Source organism: Gossypium arboreum, chromosome 11 (assembly GCF_025698485.1).
Source record: "Gossypium arboreum isolate Shixiya-1 chromosome 11, ASM2569848v2, whole genome shotgun sequence".
In the NCBI taxonomy this organism is placed as follows: domain Eukaryota; kingdom Viridiplantae; phylum Streptophyta; class Magnoliopsida; order Malvales; family Malvaceae; genus Gossypium; species Gossypium arboreum.
In genome coordinates, this window is record NC_069080.1 from 127,703,745 (window position 1) to 127,709,643 (window position 5,899).

The following is a 5,899-nucleotide window of genomic DNA, read 5'->3' on the forward strand; positions in this document are numbered from 1 at the left end:
TTAGTTTATAGTTCAAGTGATTCAATCCCTATTTTCAAGCTGGTACTGCCACCGATTCTTGATTCAACTTTTTTATCCCATTAGATTAAGCAAATAAATGGTGAAGTTAGAAAACAAATTAATTACTAAATGTCTCTGACATTGGGAGAACTAATTTCAAGCATTGTTGGCATTGCCAAATATTATAAAGTAACTTGATAATGAATCAGGTCACCTGCCCATACTCAAAAGTCTGCCCTAAAAAAGTGTTTGAAAAAAAAATAAATTCTATTTTTTAAACGGAACCACCTCTACTTTTTTGTGATTTTTTTTATATAAATGAACAAATTCAGTATAAGGAGGAAAGGGAAAATAATTATAAATATAGGGAATGAATCTTAAATTTTATATCGATCAATTTGAAACCTAGACAAATTTATTACTTAATTAGTAACATGATTGGCTTACGAAAATATAAAAATCGTGGGAAATATGGCCAAGACAAAATAGTTACTTGAAAAATTAAGCAAAGTGTTTAAGGAATGATGTACATCAACACTCTGCTTAAATCTTCTTGTTTTAGACTTTTGAGTTCAAGTGAGAGTAATATTTAGGTATTAAAAAATAAGTATTAAAAGGAATTAAGTGTTAAATTTAAGTTATAAAATCTATTTGATAAGTGATAATATAGTCTTAAATGAATTCGTATAAAATAAAATATAAAAAAGCAATTGAATTTCTTCCTTATTAAGTGAAAAGTAGATCCCTATTTACACATTCGTGTCTACATTTTTCCTGTAAAAAAAAAATTTTAACTAGTGACTTTTGTTATAGATTATCAAACATGTTAAAAAGTTTAAATTACTAAAAAAATAATTTTCTGTTAATTAAATATTTTCAGTCCTTAGACTAAATAAAAGTAAATGAATTGAAGTTAGAACTAAATTTAAAAATTAAATATTGAATAGTAGTTGAGAATCTTATTCTTATTTTAAACTGATGTTAAGAATATAAGACACCTCTAGAATTGCAAAGCAAACAACACCACAACCTCCTGCTCTTCCTCTTCATTCTTCCCTTAAATGCATGCAGCTAGTAATATTTATATTCGTACCTTGTGCGCTCCAACCGGGTTCCAAACCAATCCTCGTAGCGATTACGGAACTTGAGGAAAGGTTGAACAACATTCTTAACATTGAGAATAGGATGCTTCCACTCCACTGATTCCCACCAGTTTGTTGGATACACGCAGATTTCCTGGAGAGTATTAGAAGGAGATTCAAGCTGTGGAAGATAGAGAGGAATCCGCTTTACCTTGAGACAGTAATCTATTTCAATGGCTTGGAGAGAATTACAAACCATCACTGCATTTTCACTACAAATGCCCTTCAATTTTGGTAGATTGGACAAAATTAAAGTCAGTTTGGGAAAATTGAACTTGATGGAATCGTTATTTGTACCCATTCCTTCTCCTTCGGGTTCTGCTATTATTTCTTCCAATTTACTACAATTTGAAACGTTGAGATTTTCCAAGTTCTGTAGAACCCAGTCAGCTGCAAACAGTTTCTTTATTTTATGACAGTCCACTATCGCAATCACTTTAAGCGAGGAAAATGTGCCTACTGATGATTCTTGGACACCGGCTCCAACTATGACATTCAGATTTAGTAAATGTTCTAGTATCAGAGACTCGAGTGTTTGAAGCAGATGGCATTTGGATGAAAATACAGCCTCCAACTCATTACAAGTCTCAACTACAATTTTCTTCAGATCAGTTGCATCCCTCAATCCAATATCGTTTAAACTTCTCACACCCTTACACCATCTTAGATGTAACTGCCCAATATCATAAGGAAGTACAACTGCATCTCCGGAATTGATTTCAATACCATCAAATTTGACCAATTTCATAGAATTCAATACTACCGTGTAGTACATATCATTGTTCCGGGGGCACACCAAAATGGAGTATGCATAAAGCATTTTTCTCTGAGCTGCAAACGTGCTCAAGTCACCCACGTTACTGAACCAGCCTTCAAAAAACTCCAACTTGTTCAATTCTCTCACCTCTTCTGTGTTTTTTAATTTTGAATGTCTTACCAAATATTGAAGCCGACATAATTTTGACAACAATCCAGTAGGGATCTCTTTTAAGCGCCGGGTACATCCAAGATTGAGATATCTAAGATTCACCAGCATTTCCAAACCTTGAGGGATTTCTTTGATTGCAGTACTTCGAAGATTCAGTTTCTTCAAAGCTTGAAGCTTCAATACAGAAGGAAAACTCTCTAATTAGTAACAATAATTAAGCAACAATACCTCGAGTTTCTCTAAACTAGAAATAGAGTTAGGCAAACTCTTAAAAGGGTTATAAGAAAGATCAAGAATCTTAAGGTTCGGGAAGTGCTCAAAGAAAGATTCTGGGATTTCTTTCAATGAATTAAGTGAAAGCAACAATGTTGTGAGTTTTGGAAATTTTGGAAACTTCATAGTTTGAGGAATTATTGAGATGAAATTGTCCATTAAAGAAATCTTCTCCAAATCTCCACTCCATTCTTCTCCGTTTGGTAACTCTTTCAACTGCATACGAGCTTTTACCATAAATCTTTTCCATGTTATATGCAATGCCATATCCCTAACAACATCATGCATATGCACACTATTCTTATAATCCCTCTCAACCCTTTCTAGCAAACAATTTTCTTCAAGATTCTGCAAGATGGAATAACCACTACTCTCCATTGATTTTCTACTTTCCATTTCATCTATAAGCCCTTCTTCCATCCAATGTTCAATTAACTCATTTTTTCCGATTTTGTAATCTTCAGGATATAATGCACAATACAAAAAACATTCTCTGTCTCTTTGTTTAAGACGCTCATAGCTGAATTTCAAGCATCCATGCACCTTATCTTCCATATTGCAGATGTTTCTGATGTATCCTCTCAATTCATCTACAGCATTTTCCCACACACGAGGATCAATTACTCCCCTCATACAACCAGCTAGTGTGACAATTGCAAGAGGAAGTCCATCACATTCCCTCGCAACAAGTTTCATATACGATTCTAAAGTTGGATTAGGCAACATGTCGTGTCCAACTTTGCTTAAAAATAAGTTAATGGCCTCCTCTATAGGAAGACAAGGCACTTGAACTTTCTTAAACTCCATTGATCGAACAATACTTTCCGAACGTGTTGTCAACACTAATTTGCATTTTCTGATGTTGGCTTAAGAATCCCGACGTCCTCAAGCGAAAAGCTTTCCCATACATCATCCAATATCAGCACATGTCTCCCCTGTCTTCTCAACATTTCTGATACCTTCCCTGCACGGATGATTATATCTTCATCATCTGACAAGTTTCTTTCCAATTGACTTGCTATGTTCTTCTGTAGCCTTGGAATATCCAAGTCTTTGGATACAGTTACCCAAATCAGTTTTCTAAATTTTCTTTCTTTCAACAACCTATTATGGACATCCTTCATAATGGTTGTTTTCCCAATTCCGCCCATCCCCCACACTCCAATCATTCCAACATCATCTCCCATTAAACACTGATAAATTTCGTCTCTAACATTAGCTGCACCTACTAATTCTGTTGTAGGTAGGTTAACCGCTATGGTAGAAGGATCATTAACTAGCAAGCTCCCGGGGAAATGACCTTCAGCATGCACTTCCTACATTGCCTGAATCGATTCATCAACAAGTTTCCCCAACAAGAACGAAAGAGATATTTTCCTTTACTAACTTTGTCTTCAACATGTTGAGCATGAGCAAGCTTTTCCTCTACCTTCTTGATCCATCCTTCAACTTCTTGCTTTGGCTTTTTCCCAAAGTGATGCTCGTCTTCCAATTGCTGTTGAATATCCGCCTCCTTAGCACGCAAGTCAGCTTGTGCTTGTTTGAAATTCCCAACATATTCAGCAAATTCCCGCTGGTATTTCAGATATTTGCTAGCTTTACTGCCAATGAACTTAAAAACATCAAGAATTGGTCCAACAAGTTCAGCCATTAAAAAGCTCTAGTTTTCGCTGCATCAAATTTAACATATTGATGATCAAGTTCAAGAATTTTTCTAAAAAAATCAAACTATAGTTATAATAATACAAAGATAGCTAGTTAAGCTTGTTTAACTGGTTAAATCCTGTAGCTATATCCAAAATTTGTAAATCCTCCAAATAAAATTCAACATGAGGTCAGGAACCCACCACAGTTCTGGTTATTGCCACCATAGGCCCCAGCCATTTGATGTAGTCATCAACTGCTAGATCTTTCATTACACACACATTAGTGCAGTACTTACTAACATAATATGAGATCCACATAAAATGACTACATTAAATGATATAGATAAAACATATAAGCTCTGGGTGTATATATGTGAATCAAAACAACTTGTCGTAACAGTTTTTGGTGGTTTTAGATGTAATATTAGAAGAACAAAGGCAGCACAAAAAGCAGAGTATAGCGTGTGTGTTAGGGGCAGTCTCTTGAACCTTACCTGAATCTGACGGCTTGGAATAAAGCTGTAAATGGTAGAGGCTAGCTCTTTCTTTTCCACTTCAAGAGATCGAACTAAACAAGGAATGAAAACCCTTTGCTTAACAACAGTTGAAAATCAGCAATGCCAGCAACAATCTTCAGTATTGTTCTTCGTTAACCTTTTTTTTTTTTTTTTTTTGAGTCAGTGGTCCAATAATGGGGGCAAAGAGGTCCAATCTTAGGTAAACTAATGCGTTGTAGCTGGCTGATCAACAATGGATCCAATTCTCAAGGCAATAAATTTCTTGCATTTATTAAACAAATACTACAACTTACCATAAGATAATGAAAAAGGCAAGCGTGCCTTCTACATGCCAAAAAGCTTTTTGTGCCAGAATTTTTTTTTTTTTTTTTAATGTTTGTGACCAAGAAAAACCTAAATAAAATGTACAAACAATACATTATACAAGTTCTTAAGTTAATGGTGGTGTTCGAGTTTGCTTAATTATGTTATTTGACTCTTTATTTCTTTTAAAGTATTCATGTTTCGTATATATTTAGATATAGATATTCTCGAATTTTTTTTTTTGAAAATGGGTCGACTTTGATTGTGAAAACGAAAATAAATATGGGGAGTTGCCACCAATTTTTTTTGTTTAACTATGATCAAATCACCTCGTAATTTGATTGTTTTAATACAATATTTTGTTTTATTAAAACAACGATTTTGGTCTACGAAATTCGAGAAAATTGGTTCGAGAGTCGGTTACATACGAGGAAGGATTAGTACTCTCGTAACGCTCAAAATTAGTACCTAATTGATTAATTAATATCTTCATGTCAAAAGTTGAAAATTCGTAAAGAATTTAAAAATACGATCCTCCCTTTTTATTAAGGTTAATTTTACAAAAAATGTTTGAATAAGTTGAAGTGGGTTAAAAACTTTCTTGTCCCAAAGTAATAAAATATCATATTCAGCACGTTAGGACACAACATTTTACCCTCGAGAATCAGCTTGTCTTTTGATTTTCAAAACTCATGCATTTTAATTTTAAAAGTATATTCAGTCATTTAGGTCAAACGAGAGAAATCGAAACCCAGCACGTTAAGGCACGATCTCTCGAATTTTCAAACACGGAATATTGTATTTATTAAAGTATCTTTTTTTATGAATTTAGGGTGAAAATATAATATTTAAAAGAGGTATGCGAATAAAATATTATGTTAACGAATAACAATATAATATGAGTTTGCTAATAAACGATTCATAGCACATAATGACAATAATCACGTAGCATACATCAATTTAACACTAAGATTAAAAATTGGAGAAAACAAATGAATAATAATAACAATAACAAATAAATAGGCATCAATAAAAAATCAATTTCAAAACCAAATAGGATAAATGAATAAATAAATAATCACAGAAAAA

General features: G+C 33.5%; 1 pseudogene; it reads right to left on the reverse strand.

Annotated features, from left to right (window-relative positions):
- Positions 1–913: 913 nt before the first annotated feature.
- LOC128283572 (probable disease resistance protein At4g27220) lies at positions 914–4,753 on the reverse strand (annotated as a pseudogene).
- Positions 4,754–5,899: the final 1,146 nt, after the last annotated feature.